Source organism: Accipiter gentilis, chromosome 6 (assembly GCF_929443795.1).
Source record: "Accipiter gentilis chromosome 6, bAccGen1.1, whole genome shotgun sequence".
NCBI classification, from domain to species: domain Eukaryota; kingdom Metazoa; phylum Chordata; class Aves; order Accipitriformes; family Accipitridae; genus Astur; species Astur gentilis.
Window position 1 is genome coordinate 20,328,829 of NC_064885.1, and position 22,105 is coordinate 20,350,933.

Consider the following 22,105-nt stretch of genomic DNA (forward strand, 5'->3'; position numbering starts at 1 on the left):
CCCCTTTCTATAAGGACTACATATCTAACTATGCATACATACTATGGCATATAGTTACATATAGATACAAAGGCTACCTTAGAGCACAGGTTGCATGAACCTCTCAGTGCCCTAGTTCTGCAAGGCAGGAATACACTGCATACACTTGCAGCGAGGACAGATGGAAAAAACATAAAGAAAGCACATAAGGTCAAAAAATCCTTCACAAGGTCAGCTGAATCCCTGTGAAAAGGTGAAAAGGCCACCAAACCCCTTTCCTTTGTCTTTCCTCTCCTGCCCGTTGTGTCCTGTGTCTTCTCATGAGTATGTGCAAACAGACAGCAAGCAGAGGCTCCATCACTCCTGTCTGCGTCAGCCTACTGCAGCTCTAAGGGTTCTGTCTTGGAGAGAACAAACAGTAAAAATTGACCCTAAATTTGGCCTTACTGAACAATTAGGGGTGCAAGAAAGCATAATGGAAATATCAGCATACACAATAATATGGAAAGCCTTTACTTGCAAACATGATCAAAACCAACCACTTCCACAGTGTAAAAAAAAAACACACACACCCCCAAAAAAAACAACCAACCAAACAAAAAACCCAACCCACATCCTATTAAATTGTATTTCTTCTTGTCTCAAAGCCAGGAGCTTAGTAGGATTCGATGGAACAATACAAAGATGCAAAACAATGGGTGTTAGGAAGATCTGCTTCCCTTAAATCGGGTTATTTTACAGGTTATTTCCTGAGACAATGCTTGAACATTTCTCTCCCCGGGCTCTGCAGTAGAAGGGGCTCAGAGAATCAAACATGCTGCTTGCTCAGTGCTTTTCTGAACATACTTTTAAGTCTGTTAGTGGTTCAATAAATGCTTTTCTAAGGACAATGTGACAGCAAAACTATTCTGTACATATTGTCCCACAAACATTAAACCTCACACATTTCTTATTTTACAGGTAAACACACACTGAGAGGATGATTCACAGTCGAACCACAGGGCTGCTGGTTGACCAGCTTCTCCAGGCACTTTGGTCTGCTGCTTTGGTTTACAACTAGCACTCTTACCAGCTTGCAGGATGGGAGCAAACCAGCAACAGCTGTTCAAACTGCCTTGCAAAGTCCTGGCCGATGCATGTGCCAGGGTCCCTGGCTCCTGTCCCAACTGTCCTGCAGAAGAGCTCCTCTCTGCCCCACCCCAAGAGGAGCTCTCCTACCCTCAGCTTCTATGCCAGGCAATGGGAAGATGTCCACGAGGTCAGCCAAGAGGGCAAACTGCATCCTGGGGTTCATCAAACACAGTATAACCAGGTGGTCAAAAGAGGTGATTATCCCACTGTATTCAACGTTGGTGCAGCCTCACCTTGAATACTGTGTGTAGTTCTGGCCCCCACCGTTTAAGAAGGATGTGAAGGTCCTTGAATGCATCCAGAAGTTGGCAACAGTGCTGGTAAAAGGGATGGGAGGAATGTCCTGTAAGGAGCGGCTAAGGACTTTGGGCTTGTCTAGTTTGGAGAAAAGGAGACTGAGGGGTGACCTCATTGCTCTCTACAGCTTCCTGAGGAGGGGAAGTGGAGAGGGAGGTGCTGATCTTGTCTCGCTGGTATCCAGTGAGAGGACACATGTGAATGGTTCAAAGCTGCACCAGGGGAGGTTTAGACTGGACATTAGGAAGCATTTCTTTACTGAGAGGGTGGTCAAACACTGGAACAGGCTTCCTAGAGAGGTAGTTGATGCCCCAACCTTGTCATTGTTTGAGACAATGGTCTTAACAGCATGCTTTAAGTTGGTCAGCACTGAACTGTCAGGCAGTTGGACTAGATGATTGTTGTAGGTCCCTTCCAACTGAAATAGTCTGTTCTATTCTATCCTATCCTATCCTATCAGTCAATAGCTTTTAAAAGGAGTGTTGTTAAAAATAGGGCTGGAAATTCAAGAGTTCCCTTTCTGCACCCAAATGCAGTTATTGCACAGTAGCTCTTCTGAGAGAGCAGCTCAGAAGCTAGCTCTTGCAAAGGTACCTAACACCAAATGGTAACAATGACAAGGGACACAAAGTTATTAGAACTCTTCCTCTTCCTTTCATCTGAACAGGAAAGGAATGAGGGAATGGACTTCCTTCTGCATAAACTTCTTGCTGTTAGCACCCAAAGCTTTAAAAATCAGCACCTCAGAACACTTAAAAACACTTTAAAAAAAAAATACTGTATCAAAGGTAAGCAAATTGCAAATGTGTGAAAAGGAAACAAAAATGGGCAGACTATTTTCTATGATTTGGAGATGTGTGGGATGCCGCACACATTTCACATAGGAGAAGGCAAATTCTTAACACCACTGCTTAACAGTAGTCTAAAAACCATCAGCAGCACTGCAGTAAGCTTTAGCGTAACCAAACTGGTGTTTCAGCACTTGTGCCTGTTGTGAGAAAAATTGTGCTGGCAAGACAAGGCACAAAAAGAAGAAAGCCTTCTGCTAAATGCACGAGAGACTCTAGGCAAAAGAAACCAAATATTTAGAAGTAAAGATTCTTTCTCTAAGCTGTATTGCCCTAAAAGGAATAATAATGGTAAAAGAAATGATGAATTATGAGTGCTCAGCAAATTTCCAGAATTCAGATGACTAAATGGTTAAGTGCTTCTGCACAAACACCATACATACCATCAACATACTTACAACAGTGCAAGATCTGCTTGAAGGCCACCACTTCCTGAGTTCAGCTACAGAAAAAAGGAGGGAAAGAAAGATATTCTTCTCTTAATCCTTGCTGAAATCTGCACAGAGTATAACTACAGAGCACTATGCTTTTATCACATATACACAGCCTTACCCTAACTAAAATGTTATTGAAATTAAATAGAAAGACTGAAAGATTCAAATGAATTAAGTGATCGCATGTATATGGAAAATAACATGAAATACACATTGTTGTATTGTTGATTACTTCTTTTGCATGTTACTATGTAGTTTCAACACTTACCAAAAGAGAATAGTTAATTCTGAATATGAAAGGGCAAATATACAAATTATTTCTGAAGAATGGAGGACGTCCAGAAGGGATGTGAACATCCAGACATGACTGATGCAATGCTGTCTTTCCTGGGCTGCAGACAGGGAGCTCGGCCCCAGGAAGGAACAGGCTAAAAATAGTGTGTTGGCACCAGGGGGGAGGTATCTGGATTTGAGAAACTGCACTCCACTGCAGGTGTCCTGTATCACCTTTAGAAAGTCCTTTTGCTTATCTCTGCTTTGATTCCCTACATGTAAAATGGAAAAGGTAGCAGGCCTATCTACACCACCAGGATGACACCAGAACATTTAGGAGAGGACGGAAAACCCCAAACTCAACAGTGTCAAGCAGGCAAGCCTGCCATGGTGCATTGCGATGTCCTGTGTAGACACCCAAATAACCCTAAAAGTGGTGTGGTTAGGCACAGCAAACACCACACCTCATCAGCACAATGCTTGGCAGAGCAAATATTTGATAAACAGGTTGTAAGGTTAGTGAAGCATCAAACTGATATGTCCAACTATGCATACAACAAGAAGAGAGGGGTTTTCATTAACAGCCAAATCCTCTGTGCACTCTACCTCTGGTTATAGCAAAGTTAAACCTTACTAGCATGTCATGATATAATAAACACACGCATTGCTGCTGGCCTGTTAATGTTATAGTAGACCACGAGCTGACGTTTGGCACAATAATGGTACACACAGTTTGTGTAATGAGATAATAGAGCAGAACACCAAGAAAGCAAAATTAATTTTAATAAAAAATAATTTTTAAAAAGTTTCCTTTTTTCTCCTGCCCACATAATCCTTTTGGAAATGTATCCTTCTGTAAAAATATTTCCATTAAGGAATATGTTATCAATATAAATTCAGGGAAAAGTAGTCTTGACAAATTCTGACTGCTGTCACTGCATTTCTAACCAATTAATCTCTTCATGCTAATTATCTGAACTCAGAGGTTTGCTTTTTCTGTTAAGCAATTCTAACAAACTACCTCTACTAAACAGTGGAAAATTTAAGTTGTAATATCATACAATTTGTTTGGAATTTTTTTTAAGAAATGTTCCTGAAGCAGCAGTTGTTAGGTAATACTGTTCATTGATATCGAACTGGTTCCCTAAAATACTAAAGATACACAGATAAAACATTTTTGTATTTTCCATATAAAGTTGCTTGAATCGTCTGCTTAATAGACATGTGCATATCATGTTCAATGCATGGCATATATCTGTTAAGGCCTCAATAGAAAAACACTGTGGGATATAGGAAGAGGAAAGTGGGAATGTAACTAAGGAGCCTTTATGATCAATCTATCCTTATTTTCTAAACTGCTTATTGCTTGAAGCATTGTCAGCAATGGGAACACAGTTTCTTACACTTTTCCCTTAAACATCCACTGCTGGCTTCAGTTAAAGACAGGATGCCATGTTACATGCATTTTTTTCTCTTGCCCAAAATGACTTTTATGTTCTTCTTCAGTTCGTTATTTTCTTGTAATGACATTCAACTAACTTCCCTCCCTGCCATGAGGACTGCCATAAATATGCCTAATAATGTCTGAGAGATGTACCCTGTGCCAAACGAGGCAAGGAAAACTGACCTTTCCCATTAAGAAGAAACGGAGCCATGAGCCATGCAGGGTCTGATGGAGACTCTCCCAGTCACCATCGGGTGTACCCCAGAAGGACGTTATTCCACGGCCATATGAGCAGCCCAGTTGGCTCAAAACATGTATGAGTGCCTTTTGGAAAGGAGCTCTGGTTATGCAGTTACTTTCCTAAAGTTGTACATGTGCTTCAGCACTGTGAAAAATGAAATGAGATCTCCTTGATCATCTTGAGCAACTTACTGTTTTCCCACCTTGCAAAATTACAGCTGAAGTGCCTGTCTCATCATGCCAGGGGAGGGGGTGGGTCTTATGGTTTGGAGGTTTGTACGATCTGTTGGGAAATAGCTGATTTATGAAAATGCCATCTCAAGTCTTTCAAAGGCAATTATGAGTTGAAGACCAGTGTGGCTAATGGTTTGAGTAGGAAAAAAAAAAAAAACAAAACAAAAAAAAGCCTTAGAAGTGTCAAAATGACTCAGTCATCAGGCTGGAAAGAGGTATACACCATGATGTGGTATGTAGGGCCCCCAGCCAGGGTATGTGAGCCCTGCTTGAACACCAGCTCTGTGGAGTTGGAGAATAGCTAAAAGCACAAAAGCTGCAACACAAAGAGACAGATCTCCACCAACTTGTTGCTGTTGGTGCTGTGGCTTGCAAGTTAGCAGAATATGACATAGGGGAATGAATGCCTGAATTGCCTGGGCCTTCGATCAGAATGTAGTAGAAAATCTGAGGAAAAGAGTTTATCGTCTGGGTTTATTCACATTTCACCAGTTTCAAATTTCACCTCTCAGAGCACTGACACATAAAATACCCACCCTGCTGACCTGGCCTCAGAAGTCCCATGGGAGCATCCCCAACTGATTTCTCTGCGGAAACTGAGAGATATCTCTCAACATATAATAAAGCACTTCAAAACTAAACGTGTCAGGGCTCAAAGAGAAATCAGCTCACCTGCTCTCCCAAGCACATGTAGCTCCTCCAGCATTGAAAGGATCTTTCTCCACTGGGACACTCTTGGCCCTGTGCACAGCCAAGGTTTGCTAGTGCCTCCCTCAAGCTGTAGGGTCCTTCCAGAGGACACTAAACACCAGTGAGAAGACGACCACCTAGGGGTCAGACCTCTGTACTGGCACAGCAGTTTCCCGTGCCGGTATGGAGGCCTCACCAGCAACCCACAAGCAGTACTTATGGTCACTTCCTCTACAGGAAAGCCCCATTTCAGCTGTTTCTGTGCTTTGGCCCTCTCTGCCCATCACCATCAGAGCTTCTGGTTCTCCCTTTTCTTATCACTCCTGGGCTGTCTACGGTGTGGATGGTGGAGCAAACACAGAGGCTGCTGAAGACAAGGAGCCTAGTGCTAGTCTGTTGGAGGCAGGTTGTGGGATAAGCTGTCTGAGCCACAGGACTAGCTGTTCCTCCTGGTGATCAACCACAGATAGACAGAGACATCACAGGGCTGAAGCCGTCTTTCTCATTTCCCCTGTAGCCACAAGATGGAGCAATTGAATAACAAACGGCTCTGCGGAGCCACCAGATTTAGGTGATGGGACGTTTCATCCTCTGCAGCAGGCAGCCCTGGTGGGATGCTGCAATGGCCCAAAGCAAGTACATGGCCCAGGGCAGGCAGGAGTGAGCTCCAATAGCCTCCTGGCCCATGTCCCAGGTGAGACACAGGGAGAGGTTGTGTTTCTGGGTGCCACCCAGCGAGGCCTCATAGCAGGACCAAGGAGCTCAAACATGTTCTCAGCTCCCGATGGCAACTCCAGCCAAGCACACTCTAGCAGTAAAAGCTTCTTGGGGACCATCCCAAGGCTCCACACATTGCTCTGTTGTGGCCTCTGTTGCCCGACTTCCTGCTGTTTCCTTCTGGCTGGCTTCTGAAGCCTCCTCCCCAGGACAGAGCTAGAGCAGCCCTTCAAAAAAGAGAAAATCAGGGGCCTGGGGACATGGGAGAGCAGGGGGGAGGTGAATGAAACTGAAAAGTGGAGAAGACTTGAAAGGCATCTGGGGGAAATCGAGGAAGAGAGCAAGGGGATCACAGCAGTGGATGGTCTCTCTCCTCAAGCAGAGCAAATATTTTTCTGACTGGTTAGTCTAGACTCTGATTTAGATCAAGAAAAAAACACCACATCTCCACTACACAATCCTGTGTTGTGCAATGGTCCCCAGTTCAGCTCCTCAACTGGAAGGATGTCAGCAGAACTAGCCCCATACTGACATTCTTCCTGAGAGCCAGGACTGACAGCTGAAGAGCCAGGGCCATGGCACTGCTGTCTGCAGTGCAGTCCTGAGTCAGGGCACAGCAATGGACCAGCAGTGCCTTGGGATAGCTGGCACAGCCTGGCACTGAAGAAGGTCAGCCCCAAGGGCAAACACAGGGAATCAGCAGAGCCTCACTGTTACCACCCAGTGATGCATGCATGACCTGAAGGGGAGGGCTGCGTGGCAGCAGTGATATGGCAAAGTCCTCAATACTAGCAAAAAATGCATGTGAAACAGCTCCTTCGTCAGGAAAAAGGAACAAGATGATGCATTCAGCATCTGAAATCACACAAAGCAGCAGGTACTTCACACGCTGGTGACATTGGTGACCTGCACAGAGGCACCAAGGACAGAGCAGAGTTTGCAGGGTGTGGCCTTCCTCCGCAGTATGCAAAAAAAGGTACAGCACACTTGGTGTCAAGGACTTCAGGAAGGGTCACATCCCATTAGCACAGAGTAGGGCCTGCGGCGAGAAAAGAAAGGCACCTTGGCTGCCCACAGCTTTCTCACACCTACATCACAAGTAAGCTATTAATCAACAGTCTGAGAGTCCTTCATGGACTATCTCAGCCTTTCCATTATGCTGCTCACTCAGTTTCATTTTCACCTCTCCATCAGCCCTCAGCATCATTCTTTTTCACGCTTTCAATTTTGAAGGGAGAGGAGCCTTCACACCTTGTCCCAAGTGCATTTGTAAGCCCTGCATGCCTTCCTGGCCATTTCTCCTCAGATCCCTCCCTAAAAAACTCACAAGGATGTTTGCTGGAAAAAAAAAGCAGACCAACCACTGGTGGTGGCTAGACTATGATATGCCAACCCTGGCATTGCTGCTTCCTCATCTTCCCCTTTCCAAAGCGTCTTTCTCCAGATATAGGGCTTTGTGCAGCAAGCATGCCTAGGGAGGCATGCTTCTGGGCAGTGTCTGGTGAGGTGGGAAGCACTTAGGTGGCATGAGAATATGAGTATCAAAGAGAAAATGAGAAGAGAAAGCTCCAAGTGTGTGAGGGGAAAACCTTGAATGGGGAAGAAAGAGCATCTGCTCCAAGCATTGGTGGCAGTATCAGAACTCAGATGTGCAAACCCCGGATCAGGGCAGGAGCACACAGAGCAGCTGGCTTATGTACCGTGCTCACAGCAGCCTCAGTTCCCACCACCCAGGCTGGCTCAGGCCCCAAATGTCTCTTCATGGTAGTGGTGCCTGCCTGTGTTGTGTGGGGTTTTTTTATTATTATCCAAAATGCCATCATGGTCACAAGAATACCGCTGGATACATGGAAGTGAAACCTAGCTAAGGAATCCGCTAATTGTTCAATCAGACCTTCTATCATGTTTTTTCTCCTTGGTGGTTTCTTTTTTTTTTTTTTCCCAACCAAAATACTATGGGGAAACCCCAAGTACTATTTCTTTTCTCGTCTCCTATCCCCCATCTCTTTCACAGATGCACCATTTGAATTCAGCCAATATAAACCTCAGGTTTGATATTTAAGTGGTAGGTAGAGGACCAAGCAAAACTACCCCTCTGGCCTTTCTTTCCCCTTTTGGTAAGAAGAATGCAAACACACATACGACGGGCAAAAAATATTTTTTTTCCCCTTCCCCCCTGAACAAAATCAGCACCTGACACTCTCCATGGGTACATTCCCTGCTCTGTAGGAGTATAAACAGATTTAAGAACAACCCTTGTCTTCTTTTAGAATACAAACTTGAAGTTTCAGATATCAGATAACCACTGAAAATCAGTGATCTCTTTTTCCATTTTGGTTTCATGAAAAGTAAGGAAAACAATGACAGTGATAGCTCAGGATTTAGCTTAAAGCACATTTTGAGTGTAGCTAACACTCTACCCACAGATGTTATATACAATCAATAAAATCATGTTGTGTAGAAAAAAAAAAAACAGAGAAAGGTTTGTAGGGCCAGAATTTCTTTCTTTGTTACTGGAGACTATTTTGAATGGGTGACTCACAGAGATGCTAGCCCCACAAAGCCACGTATTTACATCCTTAAATGAGCTCTGTGTGACATACTGTGTACATAGTGCATGTATGCAGACACTGTGTGGGGAGACTGATGTTGTAATGGAAATGTGATGAAACAAAAAGCAGCAGCACTTCATGCTTTCTGACATCCTGACCAGCAGTTATTTTGCATGCAGCTCACTCCACTGCCTTAAAAGAAAAGCTAAGACTCGAGAATTCCATAAGCTGAGAAAGAAAAAAAAGTCAACCACCAGAGCTAAATACAGTCCAAAGGTAAGATGACAAGAGAGAATATTTCATTGTAGTTGAAACCTTGCCTTAAAAGCTTTGCTTCTTTTCTAAGTATATTACATAACTTGTTTTGCTTATAGCATATCTACATGTTATTTAAGAACAGAGCTACCCTTTGCCTTTATGCTTTTTTTTGTTTTGTTTATAAATCTACACAAAAGACTCTAGTCTAAAATGCCTTTTTATCATAACTAGACTTTCCTCAAGTAAAAATCTTGGTAAGAAGCTGAAATTCTATTTCTCTAGACCCAGAACTTCCTAGACACACTATCAAACAAAAAAAAACTAAAACAAAACAAAAAAAGGGGGGGACGATGACACGACTGATGAAATCTCCTACAGAGACAATGAGGTAAAGAACTTTGTCAATATTTATTACTTTTCAGTAATTCCTTAATTAACTTTTCATCCCTTTGGCTCTCAGTAATGGGTTCCTTCCCAGTGTTAGACTCACAGGGCTTCACTCGATGAAGGGGACTCAGCAGGAGAGCAGCATATTGGTTGTGCAACCTAGGTCACCCTCTTGTACCGAGCAATATCTCTGCCCAGGTTGTCAGTGTAACCCCTCGTCTGCCACGGGCTACCTGAATTTGGAGGTTCAGGGACCCAACCCAGCTCCCAATAAACTCCCCAGGCCCATGGCTGCAGGCGGGTTTAACTCCCAGGCAGTGAACAACCCTGCAGTGTAACAAGGAGTGCTTCTTCCCTCCAGCCACCCAGATCCCCAAGTGTTTCACAAACTCAGGATTTCCTGTCCTTTTTTATTTGGGTGAGAGAATTTCATTATTTCCCCTCAAATTTGCCTCAGTCCCTTGCAGACAGCAGCAGAGCAGGTTGCTGCCCCACTGAGCCATGTCCCCCCATGCCTTACAGGCAGCGCTGCTCTGCAAGGAAGGAGCCTGTTAAGTGCTTTACACAGCCAGCAGCACTGCCTCCTGCGGGGAACCAAATAAAACCTGCACCTGCTACAGCAAGACAGAAGCTGTGGCTGGATCCCTGCACCTGACCCCACCAGAGGTATGCTCTCCTCCACCCACAGCCCTGCCAGCACCCCATTTTCCTCAATAGGCTGGGTTTCTGGAGATGGTTTTCTCACTTCTGTAAACTAGTGTTGTGGTTTAACCCCAGCCAGCAACTAAGCACCACGCAGCTGCTTACTCGCTTCCCCCCCACCCAGTGGGATGCGGGAGAGAATCGGAAGGGAAAAAGGTAAAACTCATGTGCTGAGATAAGAACAGTTTAATAGAACAGAAAGGAAGAAACTAATAACAATAATAATAACAATAATAAAATGACAATACTAATAAAAGGATTGGAATATACAAAACAAACAATGCACAATGCAATTGCTCACTACCTGCCAACCGATGGCCAGTTAGCTCTCAAGCAGCAATCCCCCCAGTTTGTATACTGGGCATGATGTCACATGGTATGGAATATCCCTTTGGCCGGTTTGGGTTAGCTGTCCTGGCTGTGTCCCCTCCCAACATTTTGTACCCCTCCAGCCTTCTTGCTGGCTGGGCATGACAGGCTGAAAAATCCTTGACTTAGTCTAAACACAACTTAGCAACAACTGAAAACACCAGTTATCAACTTATTCTCTTACTAAATCCCAAACATAACACCATAACAGCTGCTAGAAAGAAAATAAACTCCATCCCAGCCAAAACCAGGACAACTAGTAGCTTACAGAATCATTTACCTGGCGTCAGTGTGACCTTAAGGAGCAAATAGCCAACCTGCTCTGGCTTCCTAACAGTAATTGCTAGTTCTTTAGTAAGAAATACATTTCCTTTTTGTTGATCCTAATCTTTCTCAAAGAGATCCTAATCTCTCTCAAACCACAGCACTGGAGAGCTTACCTCTGAAATACTCAGGGAATGACTTGATCTGCAGAACAGGAACTTTCACTGCACCAGCTGACAAATCTGAAATGAAACAGCGTCAAGATCAGTAACTCATGTAGTAAAGGCATTAGCTTGAAGTAATGACAATTAAAGAACAGCAGAAAAAAGTAATTTCTGGGGGTTGACGGCTTTATTTACAGGTTACATTTGCTGTGACAGAACTGGGTGGAAGAAAGGACCAGGTATTCCTGTGCATTTGCATTTGTAAGCAATTCCAGCTGAGATCAGCATTGCAGAAACCAATGAGAGCCTTCCCGGTCCTTTTCAGGAGAGTCTGAGGGCAAGATCAAACCAGCACCCTTCCTCTAAAGAAAAGAATTACTTCACGACCCCTGCTCAGAGGGTGCCTACCTCGACATTTTCAGTCCCCTCTTTGCAGAGGATAAACCAGGTGCATGTTTTCTGCAATCCCTGTCTCTGCAGATACAGATTTATCTGCTGTAAGTCTGTCTGTTTTAGACAAAAGCTTGGTTCTTAAATCGCATTCTTCTTCTAAAGACTTAACCTCTGCTGGAAATAGCCTGTTTGAAACTTCCTGCCTGCTGCTTTAAGCAAGCTTGTCAGAAGGCCCAGAAATAATCACAGCCCCTCTTTGCCCAGTGGTGGTAGGAGAGGGTGCAGAATGGCAATGACCGTGTGGGATGTTCACATTAATAAACACAGGGGAACCTCATACTCGTGGCTCCCCAAGGTCTCTTACGATAGCTTGATTCGGGAAATCTGATCCAACTAATTGCTTCCATCCCCACAATCCAAGTAACCCAAAAATCAGGGGCTACTACCCTGGCTCTGCAAAGAGATCACATCACTCCAAGGGGACAGTGCAGTCACACCCATACTCTGCGTAGCCTAAACTATAGGGCAGCACAGTTTGGGGTAACAGGTGACAGTGTAAGTGAGGCTTGGACCCCAGAAAGCCTTGCTCCTTCTTGAGGCACAACCTTACCCCAAGATCCCTTGGCACTGAGTAGCTCCACATTACTGGGAGCTGCAATTCAACACACAGCAGCCCAAGACAAAAAACATCTCCAGGTCTGTGGACACATAGAGACCTCATTGGCCTTTGTCTTAAGTGTGATCTTCATCCTTCTTTGTGCTGAAGGTGATTTTCTTCTCTTCCAGCATACCTGGAGATATGAATGACACCCTACCAAGAGCAATATCAATAATATCAGCACAACCGTGGAACTGTTCCAGCTCATCATGTACACCCCCACATTTACCCTAGGATTGCTGTTTAATGTGATGGCTCTGTCATTCCTGTTTTTTAAGGTTAAAAAGCTGTCAGAATCTACAATCTACATGATAGCCCTTATTTTCTTGGATACTTTGCTGCTGTTTACTTTTCCTTTTAAAATAATTTCCTACCACCTTCAGGACAACTGGAACTTGGGGTCTGTGTTTTGCTCCACCTTGGAGAGTCTTTACTTTGTAAACATGTACAGCAGCATCCTCATCTCCTTCTGCATCTGTGTAGCCCAGTACATCGCTATCCAGCACCCCTTCATGGCTCCCACCCTGCGATCTACCAAGAAAGCTGCTATGGTCTGTGCTGTCATCTGCCTGGGCACCTCGGCCGGGACAGTCTTTACTTTCCAACTGCATGGAGAGGGCCACAACATCTCATCCTGCTTCCATAACTTCTCCAAGAGCACGTGGAAAAATGCAGGCCTGTTCAGCGCCTTGGAGACCACCTTCTTTGGCAGCATGGCAGCCATGACCTTCTGCACCGCTCAGACCATCAGGTGCTTGAGAAAGCACAGAAAACGAGTCAACCCCCAAACACACACCACTAGAGCAGAGAAGATATTGGTGACAAATGTTGTCACATTTTTGGTCTGTTTCATGCCTTACCACATGGCCTATTTTGTGTACTTTTTGGTGAAGAATAACATCATTCACACCAGTTTTCAGCAAGTGCTACGAGACATCTTTCAGGGCACCCTTTGCTGGGCAAACCTGAACTGCTGTCTTGATGGGGGGTGTTATTATTTTGTTTTAAAGGAGTAAATTCTGTTGCCTCCCTTGCCCTGATCATGTATGCTTGTGCTCACATACATGCACATCTGTCAGGTTTAGATTTGCACATGCTATTAAAAAAAAAAAATAAAATAATTATTGTAACTCTAAATCCAAAGGCAGCTTTAGGTAAACGGGTAAATGGGTATAGCAAGATCTCCATGCCATTCCTCCACTGGCTGACTTGCTTTGCAAGCTGCAACACTTGTTTTACCAACAGGTCCTGTGCCTACGACATCGCACTTCTAACTAATATTGCCACTAGCTTAGATTAATTGACTATCCCAGTTCCAGGCCTCCTCACCAGCTCTGCTCCTACTCGCAGGCTTTTCACGTATCTATTCCTTCCTGCTTGGTTACAAACTTAAGTTTCATGAACAGAGCCAAACCAACAAAAGCATGAAATAAGAAGTCCAAGTCCAACACAGTGGCAAACACATGAATCTGAAGGAACAACCCCCACCTTACCGAGGGATACTATAAGAGCAGCCCTGATCCCTAAAGCAGCAGCCAGCAACACAGGATCCCAGTGGGAAAGCAGCCTTTCAGACTTCAGAGCAAACCGAGTGCTACCACTTCCCAAACAAACAAGGCAATAAAAAATAATCCACCAGCAGGAGCCTAACATGCCAGTCAGTTACTTCTTATCAGTGCTCACAGGCTGGAGAGAGGCAGCTTATGGCTCTGGGGACCTCCACTGGTGCCTCTACCGCTACCCCGGCAGCTAACTGCCACTTTCCTGAGCAATGAGGATGATAACAACCAAAGCAATTAGTTTTCATATTCATGTTGAGCTGGATCCTTGCAATACCTCTTCTTGGCAGGGATACTAATCCCATCCTTTGAACTGTCTTTTCTCTGTACGCTTTTGAGAAGGATAACGCACAAACCATGTATTGATTTCTTCCCCGAGCTGGCGACTTTGCATATGGAAACTCCAGTCCGCAAAAGTGAAATTTTTTGGAGTTGCTACATCTGTGTATGAGGCTGTACCAAAGTCCAGTTGCTGAGGAGGGAAAGTCTGACCCAACATAGATGTAAGTGTGTGGTGGTGTTTAGACAGTCCTTTGGTGTTCAGGTGATGAACAGTGCTTTCGAGGATACAAGGGTTGTGCATTTACACTAACCATGTCCTGGTTATGTCCAAGTGCATGAAAATAAAACCCACCAGGATATTCCAGCAAGAATTCTCTCTCCATATCAATTGCCATTTCCATTGATTCCCTCAGTAAACTCAGAATATCTGACTAGTTTCCCTGCCAGCAGATACTGAATCCTCATCATATCCTTGCTCATAACTTCTCTCTTAACTAACCATGCTTCAGTAGACAAAAGGGTTTTACTACTGAGACTTCAGGCTCCTTTTGGAAGCAGAGTTAACAAATAATAGAAGAAAATAGTGCTGACGCAGAAGATTTATTTTACGTCTCAAAGCAGTGGGCCATGCCAAGAGGGCCTCCACTTTGATTGATAATGACTGAACATAGGGAACAGGGATTTTGTCAGTACCTCAGGAGGCAGAAAATGCGAAAGTACATGAGAAAACTATCTCAATTGCTTTTCTATACCCTGAGGCAGCTCTGTTAGTTCTACCCACATGACTTTGGGCTTACACTGCTATAACTGAGACTAGAAACTCACCTGCAGTTTTATGCTTCCTCTGTTGCTCAGCTGCATTTTTAAGTATGCCTGTTCTTACTTGTTTGTTACTCTGCTGTCCTTGCTCCCACAGATCATAAAGTAACTTGCACAGTAATTTCATTTAGAGTGCTGGTAGACAGCAGTGAAATGAGTATTAAATTTAGGACACTCTGGCTTCTTGGCTACCTACCTCAGCAATAACACACTGCTTAGAAGACCAGGAATGTTGACCAAATAAGCATAGTTAAAACTGTAAGAAGGACAAGTTAAAAGTGCTTGAGGCATTTCTTCTCCCAAGCCTCTCCCCTATGTTTCTCCAGTGTTTCTGGCCATTGATTTTTCTAGAAACAAACAGGCTGGGGTGTGGAAAAGCTAGTACCCGCCTATAGACAGGGTACAGCCAACCACTGTCTCAGCTCCCTGCCTCTACACATGATTCTCAGTGCCTCTGCCAGCTCTAAGAGAGCACTAATTATCAGGGCAGGGTAACAACTTTCATTCCCGATTTCTAGGGGAAATGATAATTTTGCAAAGGCAACAGTTTCTACTCAAAAGTTCTCTGCTGGATCTTATTGCTTGTAGGCCTCTGAACATTCACTTTCCAGGTCAAGTCTGGTGTGGTCTGATCCCTTCTTTGCTCAGGTGGGTAGCTGTAACAGCTTTTTCATTTCTAGGGCTTTATATCCAAATCATGACACCGGCTATCTAGTGAGACTACAGAGATTTCTCTTTCCACCAAGAGAATGTTAAAGACAGAGTGCTAAGAAAAAAAAGGAGAAAAAAAATCTGAAAATTTGCAATCTAAAGCCATCACAGGCTTTCCAGAATACAGGTAATGATTCATCTGGGGAAAAAAGAAAGCAAACCTGAGGATTTGTTTGGAAATTATTCACCTCTAAGAAGTGAGGACTCATTCTGAACACATACAGTTCTTAACTAAAAATCATTAATTTATTCTGAAAGAATGAGAATGGGGGCTAGAGAGCTGTTATGGAGCACTTTTTCCACTTGTTTTTGCATTTGGATAGTGAAAGGGAAAGGGCTTAAACCAGCAGTGAAAGCATAGTGGGTCATGGGAGATGGTGAAGGTGCTCTGCTGGGGAACTTCATCCTGTGGGCCAACCAAGCCACTTCATTTGAGAGGCCTTTCACAAAACGCACCCTGAGGCTGCCAGATTTCTTAACAAGAGACTTGTCTTGCAGACATTCATGCCTGTATTCACATAAGTAACTTTCCTACTCACTTATTTGCATGTTTCACTAAGAGACTGGGCATGTGTTTCAGCAGCTTTGATATTTCACACTTAAACAAGCCAAATATCATATTTCCTGCAGCCTCACTCACCTGGGAAAGCAGTAAAGCTCAAACTTAGGTATCAACTAACTCTGCACATCTGTCCTTTGCTCTCCACATTTCTTTTCTTCTAGTACAGCTATTATCTTTTGTTTCAGGCTCAGAAAGTATCTGTTTGGATTGGGGAGGAAAAAGGCTTATAAGAAAACATCACTGATGATATAACCATGGAAATCCCAGCCAAAGCATTCATCTCCCAAAAAGGAAGAATCAGCACAGGTACCAGGCATGCCGTATCTCCTACAGATTTCACTATTGCCTTTTGTGTTTTATGAGAGATGTCCACATACAATGAATGGAACAAAATATTTACCATAAGCAATGCCGCATCTGTGGTCAGTGATAATGAGAAAAACCTCAGCAAAGCAAGTCTCAAGAGAAATGTATAGGCTTTTATAGACATTTGCATATGCCTACACTTCTCAAAGTGTTTTTAGCATTTCTATTGTTACTAGAGAGAGTTAAAATTCTCCATTGTTTTCTCTACAGAAAGATAGCACCATGAGCTAAAGATGAATTTGTAGCACTCTAGATGCTAGGGAGAAGCCCTCTGAGAAAACTCGCACAGACAAATGTGAAATAGTTAATTTTGCTGTGAAAGTGGAGCACTCCAGCTAGGCATGTGCAGAAATTGCACCCCAGCTCACTTCACAGTTATTTCCCCACACAGCAAAGCTCTTTGTGTGCCATTTTCATCTGCTGCATTTACTGGTGGTATGAGATAGAAGTCTCATAAAGAATTAAAAATGTCCTAAGTGACACAATAAAGTGATGGAACATTCCCATTGCTGACCTTGGTGTGATACAGATGTGCAGAGTCCTGAATGTGTCCAGTTTCGGTGGGAGGATACTCTGAGACTCAAACTCAACTACAACTGGCCAGTGCAAAGCTACAATTCGATCAAGTGCTGCAGCCCACCTGCAGACCTGTCTTCATCCTTCCTTCCCTTTCATATGCCTCTGTCTTCAGCTTTTTGAAGGCACTGAATTCGCTAGAAAACCTGAGACTTTTCCCTCCATTGGGTTTCTTGCTCACTGAGAAACTTCTACCATAGCAACAAAGCCTAAGGAATCAGTGTCTTTAGCTGCTGTGAAAGGCAAAGGACACCTACAACCTCCTTCATTTTCTCTCATGTATCCTTCTTATTCTGATTTTTATATATAGTCAGTCCATAAGAATGACATTCACCACATCATCTAAGTGATAAAAAAGTTGCTGCACAATACTGATACAATCAAAAATCTATGAGGAATCAGAAATGTTTCCCAGGAAAAGTTGAATCAGTGCCATTTGCAGACACCAAAGGATGTAAAACCTCACATCTACTGTATGCCACAGATTCCCATTAATCAAGACAAAAAAAGCATTAAACTGGGATTATATTGGAGAGCAAGTATCAGCAGTTTAGAGATACAAACACTGCCAGGCAATCGTTAATCCAAAACTAAGCATTACAAACCCAGGAAATGCAGTTTAGATTACACTTCAGAGTACACCAACACAATCCCAGCCATTCCCTGTTAAGTATTAACTTTGTAACTACAAGTAATGCCACCTCCCAGACACCAGCATCTAACCTGGTCCCACTCGGCCAGCCATAGTATCTGAGATAATGAAGGACACTGTTTGAAATAGATTTACTCAGTTTAGAGAGGAGCTTCGGAAAGCATGAGAAGTTGCAGACAGCAGACACCAGTCTGACTTCATTCTTGCTAACAGGAAGCACAGTGGCTTTAAAACGTCACAGGTGGAAGGGGGCAGAAATAAAGGAATGGGACTTTCAACAGACCAAGGTCGGCATGGCTGTAAACACCCTGCAGATAGATTTGTTTCCCTCATGCAGAGTAAAATTACATGGTATTAATAATAAATATGTTTATGTAGACCATTTTATATGAGTAGTGAGAAGATAAAAGAAAGCCTGAGCTATAAAACAGTCTTCATCTCACTCTGAGCTCAGGCTCTTGCTACTGCTCCTGCCTGCAGTGGCTGTGCAGAGACCTGTTGGGACCTTGGGGCAGGACCCTGCTGTGAAACGAGGGGTGTTTGCTCCCATTTGAGATGCGCCAGAGTATCCCACCCAGCCTCCAATGCCAAATCAAATGGGGATGGGCTACTCCAGGCCCTTCTCACCTCTACCTCTCTCTCACTGCAAAAATCGAGTCAGACCACACTTAATTCAAACCTACCACCTGACACACCTTGCCTTATGATTCCTCAGAAAAACACATTTAGGCTGCCAGGAGTGGGAGGAGGTAAAGCAATGGGCTGGATACATTTGTATCTGTAACCAACTCAGTGCTATAATGGCAAGACAAAACTTAACCCTACATTTTGTAGCAATAGTGAGACATTTAATGCCCCCACGCCTTTGCAACACAAAATACAGAGGCCAGAATAGTATGTTCCCTTGTTTTGGAGCAATGGGGCACAAATCAAGCAGTATCACTGGGTCTTATCCTAGATTTCATTTCTGGACATAATCACACGGTTCACATTGTTATTATACTTCATGCTATTATGGGTTATTGCTCTCTCAAATTAGCCAGTGTCACTTGCCTTGGAATGCCTACACACACCTATCACAAAACATATTTAAAAGAGATCCCAAATCTCTCTTCCACTTTTTGGCAAAAAAAAATCTGATCCTGTGGGTAAATACACCCATTCTAACTTTTAGTCTATCAGGTTGTCGAACTTGCACAACACAGCAGCCAGACTCCCATACTGAAAACTACTTTGTTTGCATCAGATGAAGTGTTTGCTTTTCCAGAACTCTGCTGCATACACCCAAGAATCTTATTTTCAACATTCTTCCTAGTCACATTAAGTTTCCAATCCAGTTCCTACTCATGTTTACATGTCCTTTAAACACAGATGTAAACAGAATGACATAGGTCATACTCTCTCTTACCAAAGTTTTGGCAAAACTGTTCAGGGTACAAATTATTATTTTCTTGAATAAATACAAAATGTCAAAGCACTAAAGCTTGAAGGTCATCCTGACAGGGAGCCGAGAGGAAGGAAGCACTTTGCTGGGCCATTCGAGGACACCTAGAAAAGTCTTGCGACATTTCAAATATTAATGAAGGCAGCCCAAAGTACCATTCAGCAAGTTTCCAAAATCCAACGAAATGAAGAGGTGGCACCACAAGCCTATAGCAGGTAAAAAACCAGCTGTGGAGCAGAGCCATGTTGCAAGTGGCCCACTGGAGCAAAGGGGCAGCAGATCAGGCACCTGCAGCTCCAGGATTCACAGCTTCCAGGGAAAAAGTGGGGTTTCAAACATGGACAGAAACAGCACATGCAAATTTCAGTTCTATAACAGCTACATTTGCCCTTTGGAGGGCTCTGGGGAAGCATCCCTGTCAGAAAGGTAATTCACCAATGCAACTTATATTTTCTGTACTCCTGCACCCCACTCTCCATTACAACCACGTTCACTCAACTTCTACTGCATACTTAATCCACCTGAAGTTAGAAACCCTTTTCTATATCACAATCAGTTGCTGTGGAAATGAGCCCAGTATCCCAGAGGATTAGTCTGGAGGCTCTGATTTAATTGCACTCCCTGGACAGACTCAGACTCGAATTGTCAATGTCCAAATAAAAAATAAGTAATAGGGATGGATCAGCTCTTGAGAAACAAAAGGTCTCGTTTTCATGCTGTATTGGTTTTGTTTGGCAAGGTTTTGGTAGTGGTGGGGGGGTTACAGGGGTGGCTTCTGTAAGAAACTGCTGGAAGCTTCCCCTGTGTTCGAGAGAGAGCGAGCCCATACCAGCCGGCTCTGAGACGGACCCGCCGCCGGCCAAGGCCGAGCCAATCAGTGATAGTGGTAACGCCTCTGTGATAACATTTTTAAGAAGGAAAAAAAGTTGGGACGGAGAGAAACTGCCGCCAGAGTGAGGAGTGAGAACATGTAAGAGAAACAACCCTGCAGACACCAAGGTCAGTGAAGAAGGAGGGGGAGGAGATGCTCCAGGCGCCGGAGCGAAGATTCCCCTGCAGCCCGTGGTGAAGACCCTGGTGAGGCAGGCTGTCCCCCTGCAGTCCAGGGAGGTCCACGGTGGAGCAGATCTCCACCTGTAGCCCGTGGAGGACCCCACGCCGGAGCAGGTGGGTTCCCGAAGGAGGCTGTGACCCCGTGGGAACCCCACGCTGGAGCAGGCTCCTGGCAGGACCTGCGGATCTGTGGAGAGAGGAGCCCACGGAGCAGGTTTTCTGGCAGGACTTGTGACCCCGTGGGGGACCCACGCTGGAGCAGTGTGCTCCTGAAGGACTGCACACCGTGGAATGGACCCATGCTGGAGCAGTTCATGAAGAACTGCAGCCCGTGGGAATGGCCCACGTTGGAGGAGTTCGTGGAGGACTGTCTCCCGTGGGTGGGACCCCACGCTGGAGCAGGGGAAGAGTGTGATCAGCCCTCGTCCTGAGGAGGTGAAGCGGCAGAAAATAACGTGTGATGACCATAAACCCCATCCCTGTCCCCCTGTGCCGCTGGGGGGGCTTGGTGGTGAAATCCGGGAGGGTAGTTTGTGCCCGGGAAGAAGGGAGGGGTGGTGGGAAGGTGTTCTGAGATTTCATTTTACTTCTCATTACCTTGCTCTGGTTGATTTGTAATAAATTGAGTTAATTTTGCAAAATTGAGTCTGTTTTGCCCGTGACGGTAATAGTGAATGATCTCTCCTGTCCTTATCTCGACCCGCGAGCCTTTTGTTATATTTTCTCTCCCCTGTCCAGCTGAGGATGGGGGAGTGATAGAACGGCTTTGGTGGGCACCTGGTGTTCAGCCAGGGTTAACCCATCACACATGCAAATAGCATTTGTAAGGAAGAACAGTAAAGAAGAAATAACGAAAATTCAGAGACAAAGCAACAGAATCCTTCTGGGCTGAAGGTTTTTCAAGAGTCATCAGCTGCTCTTTAAACTGTAAACAAGATTTCAGAGCGTTTTTAGATTTGGTTTGCATCCCTAGGAGGGAGTTGGTAGATGCAACCAAAAGCAAGCATCCAATTTGCTTTAACTTTCTTTTTGTCACTTATCTCCTATTCACACCCTTAGATGGGAATGATTTTCAACACCTGTTACCAAACTTTTAAAGGAGAAAGAATCTTTAAAAAAGAAAGAATGAAAAAAAAGAAGGAAAGAAAAAGGAAGTAAAAAGAAGAGTGGTGGCAAATGACAGCAGCTCTCCTCAGCAGGTGCTGGCTGTGAAAAGCTCGTTTGGAAGATGCAAGCAAGTGCTGGTGAAGGCTGGTGGTGGGAGATGATGGAGGGCTGAGGGAGCATCTCGGAGCAGGCACAACGAGCTAAGAAGCAGTGAGGCAGCAGTTGGTAATGCCTGCAGCAGAAGGTGGAGAGCATTTAAGGCCTTGTGCAAAGGACTGCTACATCCATGGGGAAAACTCCAGGCTTAATCTGCCATAGAGGGAAAATGCCAAGAAAAGGTACACACAGTGACAGCTCTTTGAATAGATCATGTGTTTTGCATGTATTTCTCTCAACGGCTTTGCAATTTTTTCTGTGTTAAGTCCTGGTGACGTAGGACAGCCTTTTTCCTTTTTTTTTTTTTTCCCTTGCAAACTACACCATTGACATCAGAGCACAGCAAGAGCAAGTCAGATCCAATACCCACATTGGGAAAGGCTCCCTGCTACCCAGAGTTTGACTCTGACCATGCCAGCTACTCCTTTTACCACATTTTTCAAAATGACAAAGCAACAGCAAATGACAAAGAAATGCTGCCCCTCATGGTGCCGCACGTCCCCTGAGAGCAGGCTGCAATGCCTTGTTTAAAAAAACAAAGCAAAACCAAAAAAACCCAACCACCCTCAAATACTTTCCTAAATACACCACGACATTTGGGATTTTGTCTTCACAAGATGACCTGGGGATCCTGTTTTTGCAATGGCCCCTGACAAGAGACCAAGGGAGCCGGAGGGCAAGCCCACCTGTGGGCAGACTGCACCTCGACATGGTGGCCCTACAGGTGTCTTTTAAATACAGACAGCAAGGGATTTAACTTCTTTCTCCCCAAAGCCATTTGCCA

General features: G+C 44.4%; 1 pseudogene; it reads left to right on the forward strand.

The window, feature by feature from the left end:
* The first annotated feature begins 11,062 nt into the window (after positions 1-11,062).
* Positions 11,063-13,050, forward strand: LOC126039852 (G-protein coupled receptor 55-like; annotated as a pseudogene).
* Positions 13,051-22,105: the final 9,055 nt, after the last annotated feature.